This window comes from Chiloscyllium punctatum, chromosome 9 (genome assembly GCF_047496795.1).
Source record: "Chiloscyllium punctatum isolate Juve2018m chromosome 9, sChiPun1.3, whole genome shotgun sequence".
NCBI lineage: Eukaryota > Metazoa > Chordata > Chondrichthyes > Orectolobiformes > Hemiscylliidae > Chiloscyllium > Chiloscyllium punctatum.
The window spans coordinates 118,645,762-118,663,563 of record NC_092747.1 but is presented as its reverse complement, the minus strand read 5'-3'; positions in this window follow the sequence as shown (position 1 = coordinate 118,663,563).

Below are 17,802 nucleotides of genomic sequence, written 5' to 3'. Positions count from 1 at the left end.
CCCATTGATCCAACAAGTCCACACGACCCTCCGAACAGTAACCCAACCAGACCCATTCCCTTACCCTACATTTACCCCTGACTAATGCACCTAGCACAATGGGACAATTTAACATGTCAATTTAACTTGCACATCTTTGGATTGTGGGAGGAAACCCACTCAGACACGGGGAGAATGTGCAAACTCCACACAGATAGGCAGGAATTGAATCCAACTCCCTGGCGCTGTGAAGCAGCAGTGCTAACCACTGAGCCACAGTGCTGCCCAACTTTCGAATAAATTTGCATTTTAATAATCATTCATAAACTGCCTATCGTATTTTCAGAATATCCAAATTTGTTTTGCATCTGAAATAAAAGACGATATACCATATTAAAATTCTACAAACAACAATTAAAAGAACAATGTGGTAATCAACTTCTGTTATAGTTGATTGAAGAATAAGTGTTAGCCAGATCACTGAGAAAAATCTGTTGCTTTTCTTCTTGTGGGGCCATGGGATATTTTACATTCTCCTGAGGAGGAAGGTCATGGCTCAATTTAACAACCACATGCAACAGCGTAGCACCCCCTCAGTACCACACCGAAGTGGCAGACAAAATTCCAAATTTGGAATGCTACAGGAGTGTGAGGCAACCCTGTAACTTTCAAACTCAGAAATAAATGTGTTACCACTGAGCCACGTCTCATAAGAAAGCAATGAAAAGCAACTCAAATGTCTAGCTTGAACCAAGGAAGCATTTAAGACAGGTATCTATGAAACAATATGTTGTATACATGTTGTATTAAAGCTGCAAAACATAATTAGTGTCTGATGCAAACAGGAAGACCATTTGACAGAGATACATTTACTTGAATGTTACTATGCATTTCCATTGTGCTTTAGCTTTGTATTTTGATGTGTGCACAATAAGTTACACTTCCTGAACACTTCAGCAATCTGTCCTCTCATTCCTTCATTAAACAAAGTCAATTTATCAGCTCATTAACTGCTTATGAAGCACAAAACTGACAATGATAAATGTGTCCTAGTTTGCCAATTTTTGGACATATGCTACACTTTGAAATGAATTTCATTCTTAAATAATAAATCATTGCCCTCATGAGTGCATTTGCGAATATGACATACATCAGTTGTCACTTTGAAATTCAGCATGACATCTAGTTGGGATTATTCAAATTGTAGTGGGCAGGATTAGTTGGTGTTTTGCAGCAACACTTTAACAACACAGTGGTTTCAAGACATTTCAATGAAAACTATGAAGTTTCAATTAAAAGGGCAGTTCCATAATCTTGACTCCCAACAGGATGCTCTGCTCCCAGGAAATGACTCAGAGTTAGGACTACAGTTCTGGAGCCACATCTCGTTAATATAAGCCTCCCAGGAGTGCAAAATCACAAGTTAAACTACAAGTACATCAACAGCACATTTAAAATTACAGCATTCATTTTGAAAAAGCAATATTTTCCCTGTCTCTTGTAAAAGAGGTTTTGATTGTGTAGTTTCTATAGAAGGAGTGTTCCTCTGTGCAACTATTCCCATCTATGCTTTGGTAAATACCACAAGCCCAACAAGGGACAAGTTCATCTGCAGAAAACAATGAAACGTCTCCACAGTAATCTGACCCAGTGAGGTCTGCATGCAGCTTTCTTAACAAACAGAATGCCAGCTTGCCTGTGATGTGCCATTTATTAGGCATTGAAAGTCCTCTGTTCAAAACTTCAAACAGCACAGTCACTGTCAATCACATTTAAGGTTATGCTTTGCTTCATCATGTCAAAATTACTATAAAGTTCTCAAGTATTTCAACACATGTGAAACTTGAAGTCCTGACTACTTGCTGATTTGGAGTTAAGCCAGGCTACTGTAGTTATTCTTTATTCTCAGGTTTCCAGTACTTCATTGTGAGACAGCTTCCCTGTAGCTCATTGACTTGTGAATATTTGAAAAATAAATTAGCATGAAGATCCCATTGTTGTTGGTGAATGTTGACAACAGCTTAAGACTAAATTGAGTATTTCTCAGTTCCATTTTTATTAAAATCGTTATTCATTTGTCTGGGGATGCATGGCAAGCTTGGCTATGGCTCTTTATATGCTAATAGTATTTTCATGGCTTTGAAACTGTGAGAAGTTCAAATCTTGACCTTTTTAACAAAAGGTTATTGGACAAATATGTAGAGCTGTTCTTTTCTTCACTCACACTGCCATGCTGACATTGCTTCGTATATCGTGATATCAGGAGAGGCAATTCATCACTGTACTTAATATGGAGCAATGAATTTTCTTTAGACTTAAAAACACCACAATCAAAATTTCAATCTATCATTGAGTAAAAGGAAATTCTTTGACCCCTGTTTCTGACTTTAGACTTCTGGTTTATCTCAAATGCATGGATCTCTTGCACATGATCTACATTTCAACAGTAGCTGAGTTCACTCAGTAGAAGTGTTCCTCATTATGAGCAGGCCAGGGCAAGACGCCACGGCCCTGATGCTTTTCCTATAGCAAAGTATGACAAACGTTAGAAATCTGCAACATAAATGAAAATAATCAGAAGGCCAGGCAGGTTCACAAAGAGAGAAACAGTCAATGGTTGGAACTGTTAAGGGTTCCATTATCAGAGTCTAAATGATGTGGTCGATAACAAGATGTGTGGAAGAAGTGGTTGGCAGGTGCTGCAAGGCTCAACTCAATTTTGGGAACAACTCATGCCACCTGTTATGCTTTTCACAATTGGCTTGGTAAGATTATAACTGTGCAGCAATGAGTTGATAACTGATGGTGAATATTAGTCATTAAATGGCTTGTCAACTAACTCTACTCATCACTTCACACCTCATTAATATTTGGCCTCCCACCTTACCAAACTTGCCAAATAATTCGGTGTTAGGAAACCATCACGAACACCTGGTGGATTCAGCTCAACACTTGATCCAAATGACTTCCATGTTGGAAACCAGGCTCTAACACCTGAGGGCAGAACCCACATGCATCCCCTCATCCACAGATACTGGCATCCAACATGCTCTAATAAACTTCATGGCATAACTTTGAACCATTTGCAGAGCGCTTCTACTGTTAGATGTATACCTCAGCTGCACTGACAACTATTAATCCAATGCTGCAACAAGGATACAGTGTGTTCACATGGACACACAGCCAACTTATGGACTGGACCAGGTTACCTCTTCAGGGTCTTCCATTTCCCACTCATTCTGATGCTCACATCACCCCTACTTTGCAGTGTCTTGCCTTGTCTTTATTTTTGCTTTAACACCTCAGCCAGGCTCATTGTTACTGCTGTCTTGCCTTGTACCTCATCAAGCAGATCTTATAGGCAGTTGTCCTCATTGGGTGGTCCCCAGAGAGTGGTCTTCATCAAACAGTCTTCACCAGATAGATAGAAGACCAACCAAAGGGAGAGGAGGAAGAATAAGGGAAGAGTTCTTCAACAACTTGGCAAGATGGCTAGATGTTGGCCCCACCAGCTCTGCTTAATTAAAAACTCCCCGAGAAGAAATATCCTCTGCCCCTTATCACTTATTGTTATCTGATATTTCTAGGAGCAAGTTTTTTTTCCTGTGTTAATCCAATGTCCGAATCCTTTTAACCAATAACTATAGGATTCATGATGTCAGAATCTCATCGTCCCCTTGCTTGCGGTCATCCTCATCTGAGGGTGAGATTGCTATTCTTTCAAAAAGAAATAATTCCTATTTTCAAAAATAAGGCACAGATAATAGGGTGTGTTTGATGCCAGATAAATCGCTGATACTAATTCAATGGGCATTGCAACCTTGGTGTTTTTGATAATTCTTCCCTCATGTTTCTCTATGTTGGAATTACTGCTGTAATAGCTGTTATATGAAATCTTATACTACATAGTAAATACTCAGAAAATTCAGTTTTTTGGGGAATGCAATATCCAACAATCTCTCAAACTCTCTCTATTTCTCACATGTTCTTTTCTCTCACACACCCATAGTCACTCTCTCACAGACAAACACTCTTACTCTCTTTTTCTCACACACACATTCTCTCTGTCTCCCTCTCTTATACACTCTCTCTCTCTCACACATCTTGTTGTGCTTTTCTCTCTCACACACACACATTCTTTCTCATGCAAACGTTCTGTTTCTCTCACACAAACACACTCGCGTGTGCGCGCTCTCTCTCAAATACATTCTCCCCAACAAACACTCCCTCTCTCATGCACACAATTTCTCTCTCACACATGGACTCTCACTCTCACACGTTTTTGCGCTCTCACACTCTCTCTCTCACACACACACACACACACATACACACACACGCACACATGTGCACACACACACATATACACACCCTCTTTCTCACATATATACACACACTCTCGCTCTCTCTTTCTCACACACATACATACACTCTTTCTCTCTCCCTCTCACACACACACACAAACACACACTCCCTCTTTCTCTCATATACACTCTCATTCTATCTTTCCCACACACACTTTCTTTCTCTCTCACACATATACACACAACACACACACAAAATTCAAGGGGAAGGAGTCGGGTCAGGAGTGCTAACAGCTATGGGATACCATCAAAAGGAAAAGCAGTGAAGAGTTGGTACTGGGCTGAAAGGCCTGGTGCTGGGTGATGGCGCTGTTTTGTAAGTAGGTCAGGACCCTGGAGCAACCTTGCGATGAGATCACAGAGCTGCACAGTGCTGCGCATAAACAGATCAATGTGAATGGAGTTAGAACACCGTGCAGCTTCTGGAAGAACGTCAGCAGACTGCAACACGCTAGAATGACAAGGGGTTTTGAGAGCATACCCTTAGGAATGCATGGAGAAGATAGGTTAGTCCTTGCCTCAGGTAAATATAAAATCAGAGCTTGGTGTCTCTATGATCAGCATGTATGACAGTAATTCATATTAAATTATAATAACCCTATTACTTTGAATCATATGCCTGGTGACAGTTCATGACTTGATCTTGACCTGATCTAGAATGCAAACTCATCAAACAGCACGACAAAAGATGGGTTACTAGGGCTTTGGGACACCATTGAGAGGGAGGGTCAGGACTGGTACTGAAAATAGCTGGGTGGGGTGTGGGCAGTGGTGCAGTTAGCTGTTTTGGATGTTGGCCATCTTGATTTGCAAGTGAATAAAGATCAAAGAAGTGCAACTGCTGAAAATCCAAGTGAAGACTCCAGCATCATGTTATAGATAGTTCTGGGCTGTGCCACTGCCTTTCTCTCAAAATTCCCCGGGGCTTCCCTGATCCCAGCCACATTCAATTGACACCGTCCCGCTCTCCCCCCCAGCCCCCCTGCCACCCCCCAGCCCCCCCACCACCCCACCCCTCCCTAAACCATTTACAACCAGCACCTTTGCAATTTCTTCTTTCAACCTTTCTTATTGGAAATGTACTTGTGTTTCCTGCCCACCACATTGCAATCTTCATTCACAAGTAATATGTGCACTGAGTTTGAATATCTGGTCCATCAGTTACTATAGATACATGAAAGATTGTACAATGAAGGGTATGTAGGTTAGTCTGATCTTAGAGTACGATAAAAGGTCGGCACAACATTGAGGGCCAAAGGGCCTGTACTGTTCTATGTTCTATGTATTCCATGTACTGCTGCAGCCTTAAATAGGCCATTAGTGCAATATGTGGATTTGAAAAGCTGATTAAATTCTAAATGTCTCTAAAAGAATAAACAGGCAAGTGGAAATGCACACAGATTAGAGGAGTTTATTTTTTAACCAGGTAAGATGAAATCTTGCCTTTTTTTGTTAATCTGGAGTGCTGGCAGTTAATATAAAACTTCAGGACTTCACCAGGTATTGCAAGTTGAAAGAAAACCATTCAGTTTGTCCTTGAAGCTTAGACTTGAGCATTGATTTATGAACCAAAATAAAGGAAATTTGACTCCAGGGAGTCTAGCAGCTACAGATTGTTATAAGTTATATTAAGAGATGAAATAAAAGTTGTGTTTTTGAAGAGCCAATATTAGTAGGGTGAGAAATGTCTTCACCTTAAGACCATAAGATGTAGCAGCAGAAGCAGGCCATTCAGCCCATCAAGTTTGCTCCACCATTCAATGAGACCACGTCTGATCTGATCATCCTTAATTCCACTTTCATGCCTTTTCCACATAACCCTTGATTCCCTGAGTATTTAGCAATCAGCCTTCTGTTGTAAAGATTTCCACAGATTCACTACTGTCTAAGAAAAGAAACTTTTCCTCATTTCTGCCTCAAGTATGCAACCCCTTATTCTGAGATTATATCCTCCAGTTCTAGACTCTCTCACAGGGAAATAACCTTTCCCCATTGACCCTGTCAAGTCCCCTAAGCATCTAATTCATTTCAATAACATGTTGCCTCTCATTTTTCTAAATTCTAATGAATATAGGCCCAACCAACTCAAGGACTCCTGATTAAACATTCCTCCATATCTGGTATTAGTTTAGTGAAGCTTCTTTTGACTTCCTGTAATGCCAATATATCTTTCCTTAGATATGAGACCCAAATCTGTTCACAATAGTCCAGCTGTGGTCTGACTACAGCTCCATGTTTTTATACTTATTTCCCTTTAAAATAATGGCCAAGGTTCCAATTGCCTTTCCTCCTATCCACCAAACCTGGATGCTATCATGAATGTCGACTTCCAAATTGCACTGTTCCATAGTCTTTCTTCAATTAAATAATATTCAGTTCCTTCAATCTTCCTGCTAAAGGACATGACCTCATTTTTTTATGGGCACTTATTCTGAGACTTGCTTTTAATTCCAGATTTCTAACTTCATATTAAGTCACACCAGCTGTCAAGGTGGCATTTCAACCTGTCTCCAGTTCGTTATCCCATGCCTCTGGATATTAGTCCACTGATGTTACCATAATCTGACTGCCTCTTTTATTGAACTGGCTTTAAGATGGATGTTTACGCAGCAAACACACTGTGTGTGCAGCAAGCAAGCACCCATGCCCGAAAGCCAACCTTTCATTTGAGTGCTTCATTAATGGATCATTATGTTCCACCTTGCACATGGAATACACCGTGGGAAAATGTGAGTTTCTGCACTTTGGTAAGATGAATCAAGGCATGGACTATTTTCTAAATGGGGAGAAAACTCAAAAATCTGAAGCACAAAGAGACTTTGGAGTCTCAGTGCAGATTTCTCTTTAAGTAAACTTGCAGGTTGAGTCGGTAATTGGGAAGGAAAATAAATCGAGACAACTAGAATATAAAAGCAGGGATGTATTTCTGAGGCTTTTTAAGGCTCTGGTCAGACCACATTTAGAGTATTGTGAGCCATTTTGGGCCCCATATCTCAGGAAGAATGTACTGGCCCTGGAGCGGGTCTACAAGAGGTTCACGAGAATGATCCCAAGAATGAAAGGCTTAACATATGAGGAACATTTGAGGTGTTTGGGATTATACTTGATGGAGATTAGAAGGATGAGAGGGATCTAACTGAAAGTTCCAGAATGCTGAATAGCCTGGACAGAGTGAACAGTGGGAAGATGTTTCCATTGGCAAGAATGATGAGGACCTGGGGCACAGCCTTACAGTGAAGGGAAGACCCTTCAGAATGGAAATAAGAAGAAACTTCTTCAGCCAGAATGTGGTAAATCTATGGAAGTCATTGCCACAGAAGGCTATGGAGGCCAGATCATTGAGTATGTTTAAGACAGAGGTAGATAGTTCTTGATTATATAGTGGATCAAAGGTTATGGGGAGAAAGCAGGAGAATGGGGTTGAGACACGTATCAGCCATGATGGAATGGTGGAGCAAACTGGATGGGCTGAATGGCCTAATTTCTGCTCCTATGTCTTATGTTCTTATGGTATCTAAAGGTATGATATTGTACATCTGTCTATCCGACATTTTATGCTAACTTGACGTTCATCATCTGTGATCTTCATTGCAACAGTCACCTATTGATCTGACTTCGCCTGTGGTAAGCTAGAGAATGCAATAATCCCACCTCTCACTCTTCTTATTTTTAATTGCAGACTGAAATGGGGAAAATACTTTTTTTTAAAGCCATGGACTATGGAAAGAATTGCTGTACTTTTCAAAACAAGTTACTGGAACATGCTGTGATTTGGCATGGTGCCTGGGTACATGTGCAGACTGAGCTCAGCTTGGTGATAATAGCTGGAATGTTGTCAGGGCCTATGTGATATCCAATCAAAGTGAATGAAATTAACTAATGCTGGCTTCTGTGATGCTGAGGACCTCTGGAGTGGGTCAAGGTGGAGTTCTAGCTGAAGACTGTTGCAAAAAGCTTCAGCTTTTATCTTTTTGTACTGATGTGCTGGCTACTCCATTATTTCGGCCAGGAAACTTTGTAGACCCTGCTCCTCTAGTGAGTTGTTTAATTTTCCACCACCATTGGATATGGCTGGACTGTAGTTCTGGACTGTTGGTTGTGCAAAACACTTATCTCTATCTATCACTGCTGTTTATGGTGGCTGACATGCAGGTTATTGTGTTTTGGAGTGTAGCCAAGTTGGCACTTACTTTTTAGGTATGCCTGGTGCTGCTTACGCTATGCCCTTCTTCACTATTTATTGATCAAGGATTAAAACCCTGGATTAGTCGTAATTGTATGTGGGCTATGCCATGTAATAAAGCAACAGATTGCTGAAATACAACTATTCTGCTGATGGGCTACAGCACATTTACTTAGTAGTTAGGGTTGATTGACTCACAGGGAATTAATTGACTGGAAGTAAAATTAGAGCTTTGTCAATATTCTTGGGAAATTTGCATGAAGTTAGAGAGGGAACAGTTGCAAGAACAGGTTCTGGATTTTTTTTACTGCGTGCAGTGTCCAGAGGAATGGCTAAAGAAAGTTTATAATCAGAGGCCACATTAATACCTCAGACACATACTAGGATAGCTGAAACTTAAGAATGCAGGTAGTTCAAAAGAAATATTGAGCATGGCTTTGTTAATTGAGGCTCAGGAAGCGATATGGAGTTTATTATGTTGTCACAGATGGCTCTCATCAAAGATGAGGCTGAAGAAATTTCTGAGTGAAATTACCCTTAAAAATGGAATTCTGATGTAGAAGTGGAGGCTTCCTTACTGACCTTCAGATAAAGCATGGACAGCTGTTCTTCAAACTGTCATACTTCACAGATATCACAGGAAGACGGTGGCTCGTTGGTCAGCACTACTGCCTCACAGCACCAAAGACCCGGGTTCGATTCCCGCCTCAGGGAACTCTCTGTGTGGAGTTTGCACATTCTCCCCGTGTCTGTGTGGGTTTCCATCAAGTGCTCCGGTTTCCTCCCACTATCCAAAGATATGCAGGTCAGGTGAATTGACCATGCTAAATTGCTAATAGTGTTAGGTTAATTAGTCAGGAGTAAATATAGGGGAACGGGTTGGGTGGGTTACTCTTCAGAGGGCGGGTGTGGACTTGTTGGGCCGAAGGGCCTATTTCCATACTGTAGGGAATCTAATCTAATATTGTAGGGAGCATATGAAGCTCCAATGGCAAGGAATGTAGCAACACAAAAAACACAGACATTTTACCTGACCAGGACTTTATCAGGATGTAATAAAGTGCCGTAAAACATGTCATCCAGCTCAGATGGTATGAAAACCTGCACATATAATTAAACCAGCAATTCAGATACCCAAAGCAGTGTTTGGAGAACCATGCAATAGGAGATTGTGTGAGACCATTACTAAAAATGAAATCAGGACACCACTGAATCCTTATGTTATGAATTTGAAAATTCAATATCCAGAAAATATTCCTTTAAGGATAATTTCAGCTTCAGTAATAATGGAATTTTTTTTTTAAATCACTATACCAATTGAAATACAATCTGATCAGGATTCTAACTTTATGCTTAAAGTATTCAGGACCAATGGGTTGAATATAAAACATTTGAAATCAACAGCAAGCTTTGGAGAGATGCTGTCAGACTTTCATAACTGTGATTAAGATATGATTCGGAGATGACGGTGTTGGACTGGGGGGTACAAAGTTAAAAATCACACCACAACAGGTTATAGTCCAACAGATTTAATTGGAAGCACACTAGCTTTCAGAGTGATGCTCCTTCACCTGATGAAGAATAATCACCTGATGAAGGAGCGTCGCTCCGAAAGCTAGTGTGCTTCCAATTAAACCTGTTGGACTATAACCTAGTGTTGTGTGATTTTTAACTGTGATTAAGATATACTGTTATGAAAACCCACAGGATTGGGAAAAACAATTAGATTTTGTATTACTTACTATCAGAGATACCCCAAATGAGTCAGACTGGCTTGGTCAATTTGAATTGATATATGTCATGCGATTCAAGATCCAATGAAACTGGTGAGGGAGATGTTCCTGAAAATAATGAATCCTCAGTGCTAGAGTACATGCCCAAGTTTCTAGAAAGTGTGCAAGGTAGCACCAGAACATTTTAAATTTTCACAGGCAAAAGCAATAGAATGGATAACCAAACATTCTCCAACTAGAATGTTACAGCTGGGAGATGAAGAATTGGTATTGTTGTCATTATGAGGCAAACATCTGAAAGCACAATTCAGTGCTCCACGCTCTTAGGTGAATCATCTGATTCATAACTCTGATCATAGAAAGATTAATTGTTTGTGTCACATCAACCCATTAGAAGAGAGAATGTAGTTTCAGGGAAGTAAATAAGGAGGAGCTAGTGTGTTAGGTGTTGAGGATGACAAAGTTAATAAGGGTGCAGTGGAAAGATAGGGAAACGATTCTCAAAGTGAACCTCCTACATTCAGTTAGACAACAGAGAAAAACTGGGGCAGCTAGGCATTGTTTTTTTCCTCTATTTACTGGATGGATTTTGTAAGATTACAAGGTTAGTACTCAGTTGTAGTTATATTAGGAACTGAAACCTTGTGTAGATGATATTGAAACTGTCTCCTCCCTGCCAACATTAATTGTAGTGACAGAGAGTAAATCAGGAAACAAGCACACATATATCATGGATAAAGAAATAATCGCGTGGGACTTTAATCTTCATGTAAAATTGGCAAAGCAAATTTGTTATATTAATGTAGAAGTTGAGAGTTGGGTGCTGGAAAAGCACAGCAGGTCACACAGCATCCGAGGAGCAGGAGAATTGATGGTTCGGGCATAGAAGGGCTAATGCCCGAAACGTCGATTCTCCTGCTCCTCGGGTACTGCCTGACCTGCTGTGCTTTTCCAGCAACACACTCTCGATTGTGCAGTCCTCAGTTTCTCCATATTAATGTGGAATACAAGTTCACAGATGTATAAAATATATCTTTCTAAATCAGTGTATCATAGAAACAACTGGGAACAGGCCATTTTGGATGAAGAAAGACTCAAACAGAAAGAGTTATTCTGTGACATTTTAGCAACGAGGTTAGAGAAGAGTATGCATCAAGGCAGAGGTGTTCTGATCTCCAGATCATGAGGCAGCATGGTGGCTCAGTGGTTAGCACTGTTGCCTCACAGCACCAGGGATCCAGTTCAATTCTAGCCTCAGGCAACTGTCTGCATGGAGTTTGCATATTCTCCCCATGTCTGATTTGGTTTTCTCTGTGTGCTTTGGTTTTCTCCCAGAGTCCAAAGACATGCAGATCAGGTGAATTGGCTGTGCTCCATTGCCCATAGTAAATGTAGAGTAGTAAGGTAGGGGAGTTGGTCAGGGTGGGTTACTCTTCGGAGGGCTGGTATGGACTTGTTGGGCTGAAGGGCCTGTTTCCACACTGTAGGAATTCTACGGTCACTTATGACTCAAGTTGTGCATTTGGACCCCCAAGAATCCCGATGTGCTGACTCTGTGGACGTTACTTAAGAAATTTGAAAATTCCAACTGGCAATTCCCCTGCTCCCCTGTGAAAATCTCTCTGGGTCTGTGTTAGAGTTGAAGATTAGAACAATGCTGATTTACTTATCTAGGAAATTCCGAGTGTAACCCCCTAGGTAACTGTCCATTGAACCCCACCTCCCTCCTTGATCATTTGGGAAGGGAGAACAAAAGAACAGTATTATTTAATGAGAGAAAAACTGCAGAACCCTCCAACACAAAGACACTCGGGGATTCTTAAACATGAAACACAGAAAGCTAGCACACAGGGGCAGTAGGTAACCAGAAAGACCAATAGAATGTCGGCTCTTATTTCAAGGGATTTGGAATATAAGAGTGGGGAAGTCTTACTGCAGCTGTACAAGGTGCTGAGCAGACTACATCTAGATTACTGTGAGCAGTTTTGCTCCCTTATTTTCAGAAAGATATCATTTCCCTGAAGGCAGTTCAGGGAAGGTTCACTAAGATGATCTCTGGTATGGAGGGATTGTTTTATGAGTAAAGGCTAAAGGGGTTGGGACTCTACTCACTGAAGTTGAGAAGAATGAGAGGTGATCTCATTGAAACATGAAGGATTCTTAAGGGATTGACAGGTAAATGTAGTTTCCTCTCATATAAAAGTCCCGGCCCAGAGGGCATGGTTTTGGATAATGGGTGCCAATATAAGACTGATGTGAGGATAAATTTCTTCTCTCAGTTGGTTCTGAGTCTTTGGAACTTCTTGCGACTAAGAGCTGTATGGGGCAGATTCTTTGTGTACATTTAAGGCTGATGGATTCTTGATCAGTCGGGGAGTCAAGGCTTATGGGGAGGATGTGGGAAAGTGGACATTAGGAGTATTGGATTAGCCATGATTCTGCTGAATGGAGGAGCAGGCTCCAGGGGCCAAATAGCCGATTGATTTTCTTTCTCTTATGGTCTTGCAGCATCTGAGTAAAGTAACAATTCAAGCCTTTGCAGTTTTGTTTGTTTTGTTAAACTTCAGCCCCAAATTGCTAAATTCTCGCTGAAGAGTATTATTCCCCTTTTACAAAGTCACTGATTCCTATGTGGACTAGGTTAATTGTCCTTTTCTCCAGTCTTCAACCATGAGATGTCATCCCTAAACCTGGCATTGTACATGTTTTGTAATATCTAGAACTGACAGTCACGGCTGCAAAGAAACAATACTGTATATATTTCGCCAATTATACTGCTCTCTATCATGAGCACGTTCCTTTTCATTCCCCTCATTGATGTGGCCTCCTGTATCACCATGCTAAAACCTGTTAACCCCTTTAGCCTTTACTCATAAAACAATCCCTCCATACCAGAGATCATCTTAGTGAACGTTCCCTGAACTGCCTTCAGGGAAATGATATCTTTCCGAAAATAAGGGAGCAAAACTGCTCACAGTAATCTAGATGTAGTCTGCTCAGCACCTTGTACAGCTGCAGTAAGACTTCCCCACTCTTATATTCCAAAACCCTGGTTAGACCCCATTTGGAATACTGTGAGTTCATCTGCACATCACACCTCAAGGAGGTTATATTGCCCTTGGAGGGAGTACAGCATAGGTTTACAAGAAAACTAATTGGACTTCAGGGATTGAGTTATGAGGACAGCTTATACAAATTAAGCCTTTTTTTTCTAGTATTTAGAAGTTTAAGGGATAACCTGATTGAAGTCTTCAAAATGTTAACAGGAAAAGACAGAGGAGATAAAAATAAATTATTTCCACTGTTTCGGGATCCTAGAACAAAGGGCATAGTCTAAAAATTATGCCCAGACCATCCAGGAGAGAAGTTAGGAATAACTTCTACATATAAATGGTGGTAAAGATCTGGAACTCTCTTCCACAAGTGGCAGTGGATGCTGGGTCAGTTGTTAAATTTAAATCAGAGCGAGAAAATGTTTTGATCAGCAAAGGATAGGGGTCAAAAGCAGGTCTATGGAGTGAGGCTACAGATCATCCATAATCTCATTGAATGGCGGAACATGCTCAAGGGGCTGAATGTTCCTATGAGACTTCCTAACCTGCTGTCCTTTTTCCTCATCCCTGTAGATACTTTTGTAAGTACAATGTGGCCTATGATCAAAGGATCTTCCATCACTAGAATTGGGCTCTTATTTTCCATCTGACTGATAGTGACACTTTCATGTGCTTGACCATTGCCCAACTCTGAAGTTCTATTTAACCCAAGGAGGGTGCCTGTCTTCGTGATCAAAGAGGTAATCCGATCCCCTGATCCCCCACAATGTCTCATTCTTGGACTTCTCATCAAAAACTCAGCTGTACGCTCAACTTCTCATCAAAAACTCAGCTGTACGCCCAGCGCAGAAGTTGTTGTGTGGTTTTGCTATGCTCGAGATTCTCACCTCCAGCTGGTGTAATGCCCTCGCCATGTGTATCCAACCCCATCAATTTATTTATTTGATTAGTTAATTATTTTTGAATGTTATTTAAGTTCTATTTATTGATCAGTTTCAGTTATTCATTTAGCAAAGCAAAGTAAAAGCACTACTTCATTTCCCCTATGACAAGCTCTCAGCATTAGCATCCAGTTAATGAGTCATAGTCATACAGCACAGAAACAGACCCTTTGGTCCATCTAGTCCAATTCAGCCATAATTCAAAACTAAACTAGTCCCACCCACCTGTACTTACCTCAAATCCCTTCAAACATTTCTTAATCATGTACTTATCCAAATGTCTTTGAAATATTGTAACTGCATCCACCACTTCCCCTGGAAGTTCATACCACATATGAACCACACTCTGTGTAAACAAGTTACCCCTTGTGTCTTTTGTAAATCTTTCTCCTCTCACCTTAAAAATACACCCCTAGTCTTGAAATTCCCCACCCAAGGGAAAAGATACGTGTCAGTTACCTTTAATATATCTGTCATGATTTAATAAACCTTGATAAAGTCATCCCTCATACCCCGACATTCCAGTGAAAAAAGTCTCAGCCTATTTAGTATCCCCATATAATTCAAACACTCCATTCCTGGCAACATCCTGGTATATCTTTTCTGGACCCTCTCGAGCTTAATAATATCCTTCTACTCAATCCTGTGATCACTCTGCACCTTATATTCTCTTGTGCTCCCCAAACCTTGAAGGAGAACTGGTGTGGAAAATGTTTCTCCTCATTTCCACAGTCAGTTCCCCATGACCCTCACACTCTCTTTACCTGCTCACTTCAAATCTCACTCCTTCTCTCACATCCTGCCACCTGTTTTCCACACTTTGACATCTCCCTGGTCATTACCTCACTCCCAATTGTAATGTGCAGATCCACCCTCTCTGACACCTAAACATTTTGTTTTACTGGGTGTAGTGAATATAATGAGGTCAGCCAAGGAACCTCATAGAATATGAGTTCCCTGATTGGGGTTGTTAATCTGGTCCAATCAGGGGCCCTGGCTGACAGATTGTCAGAATTGTAACTGAAATTATACATTGAAAAATTGATTGTCTGTTAAGCCTTTTATCTGTTAGAATACCATGATAGTTTCACTTCTTTCATGTATAAATCACAAAAAGTTTCTTAAAAAGTTGCATTGTCAGGTTAGCTGTTAACAATGGTGATAGATAGACAATATGTTGAAGGTGTGGGCCCCCTGTGTTCTCTGTCTATGCCACGATGTTTAGATTTATTCTAATCTAAAAAGTGAGATAACAGAGTTTTACATAAATTCATGAAGTTTTTGAGCTCAGAGTTCTACATGAATGCATGCAGTTTTTGAGCAAAGTACAATGTAACCCTAAAAGTACAAATTCACCTCACAAAATATATGTATGCATGTGGGTCTTTGTCTGTCTGTGTGTGTCTGTCTTTCTGGGTTGGGGGTTGTGAGTGTGAGAAAGTGTATGTGTGTGTGTGTAGTGAGTGCAGAGTGTCTTACGTCTGTGAGGGGGTGCATGTGGGAGTGTGGGAGTGTGTCGGGCCTGAAACGTTGATTTTCCTGCTCCTTGGATGCTACCTGAACTGCTTTGCTTTTCCAGCACTACTCTAATCTAGAATCTGGTTTCCAGTGTCTGCAGTCCTTGTTTTTTACCTAGGAAACTGGAGCACCCAAAGGAAACCCACACAGAAATGGGGAGAATGTGCAAACTTCATACAGACAGTCGCCCGAGGCTGGAATCAAACCTGAGCCCCTACTACTGTGAGCCAGCAGTGCTAACCGCTGGCCCACTGTGCCGCCCATCTAGTCAAAAACTCTTCAGAGAAAACTGTGTCCTGTGCCTAACAAAGTCTATACCTTGTTGCAATGAATAATGAGCCAAATTCAGTCACATGGGCAGCAGCAGGGAAGTATAATAAGAAGGCAATAAAACGAGAAAAAGCAATTGTAGAGAATATTGCTAATTCACTGTTGCTCCTTATGCACTACTGCCCAAAATGAATTCCATCCTCTTCTCGCACGGAGTGTAGAACTTTTTTTTGCAAACAGTGCAGCATTCTAGGGAAAAAAGAAGAAAGTGAGGGCTGCAGATACTGGAGATCAGAGTTAAAAGTGTGGCGCTGGAAAAGTACAGCCAGTCAGGCAGCATCCAAGGAGTTGGAGAGTCGACATTTTGAACATCACCTTTTCACCAGGAATGTGGGAGTGACGCACAAAAGGGGAAGCTTCCTTTCCCCCAGGCCCATCCAGTATATTGGGGAGAAATGCGAGCAAATTGCAGTCTCACATGTAGGCCACATAGAGTTGTATGGCATGGGGTGAATGGAATTCTACAGTTATATAGGAAAGTACTTAAGAAATTCACAAGTTTTACTGAGTTTAAAGTGGCCTCATCTTAAATTCAGGAAGTGCCTGAGAATACAGAACAAGTATTTCAATTCACATAAAGCGCATAAATCCTCCTTTGCAGAAGGATCTAGACAGTTTGGGAGAGTGGTCCAGGAAATGGCTGATGAAGTTCAATGTGAACAAATGTGAGGTCTTGCACTTTGGAAAAAAGAATACAAGCATGGACTACTTTCTAAATGGTGAGAAAATTCATAAAGCCAAAGTGCTAGTCAAGGATTCTCTTAAGGTAAACATGCAGGTTGAATCCGTGATTAAGAAAGTTGTCATTTATCTCAGGAGGGTTGGAATATAAAAGCAGCGATGTGCTACTGAGACTTTATAAAGCTCTGGTTAGGCCCCATTTGGAGTACTGTGTCCAGTTTTGGGCCCCACACCTCAGGAAGGACATACTGGCACTGGAGCATGTCCAGCGGAGATTCACACAGATGATCCCTGGAATGGTAGGTCTAACATACGAGGAATGGCTGAGGATCCTGGGATTGTACTCATTGGAGTTTAGAAGGTTAAGGGGAGATCTAATAGAAACTTACAAGATAATACATGGCTTGGAAAGGGTGGACGCTAAGAAATTGTTTCTGTTAGGTGAGGAGACTAGGACCCGTGGGCACAGCCTTAGAATTAGAGGGTGTCAATTCAGAACAGATATGCGGAGACATTTCTTCAGCCAGAGAGTGGTGGGCCTGTGGAATTCATTGCCGCAGAGTGCAGTGGAGGCCGGGACGCTAAATGTCTTCAAGGCAGAGATTGATAAATTCTTGATGTCACAAGGAATTAAGGGCTATGGGGAGAATGCGGGTAAGTGGAGTTGAAATGCCCATCAGCCATGATTAAATGGCAGAGTGGACTCGATGGGCTGAATGGCCTTTCTTCCACTCCTATGTTTTATGGCCTATGGTCTTAAAACATGACAGAGTAACCAATCTCTCTGCCTCTCCTTTTCCATTACCTAGAACTTTTATAGGACAATTTCTCCGGCTTAGCAACCAACTTAATGTTTTACTGTGACAAAGCCTTAATAATGTATTTAGCTGGTACTCCGTTATGCAACTGTGAGGACAAATAAAGGACCTGACCCATTGCTTGTCCTTCAGGTATCTTGTCTGTCCTCAATTTCCTGGTACAGTGCCTGCCATCATCCATTATAACTTAATAGACTAATTACTT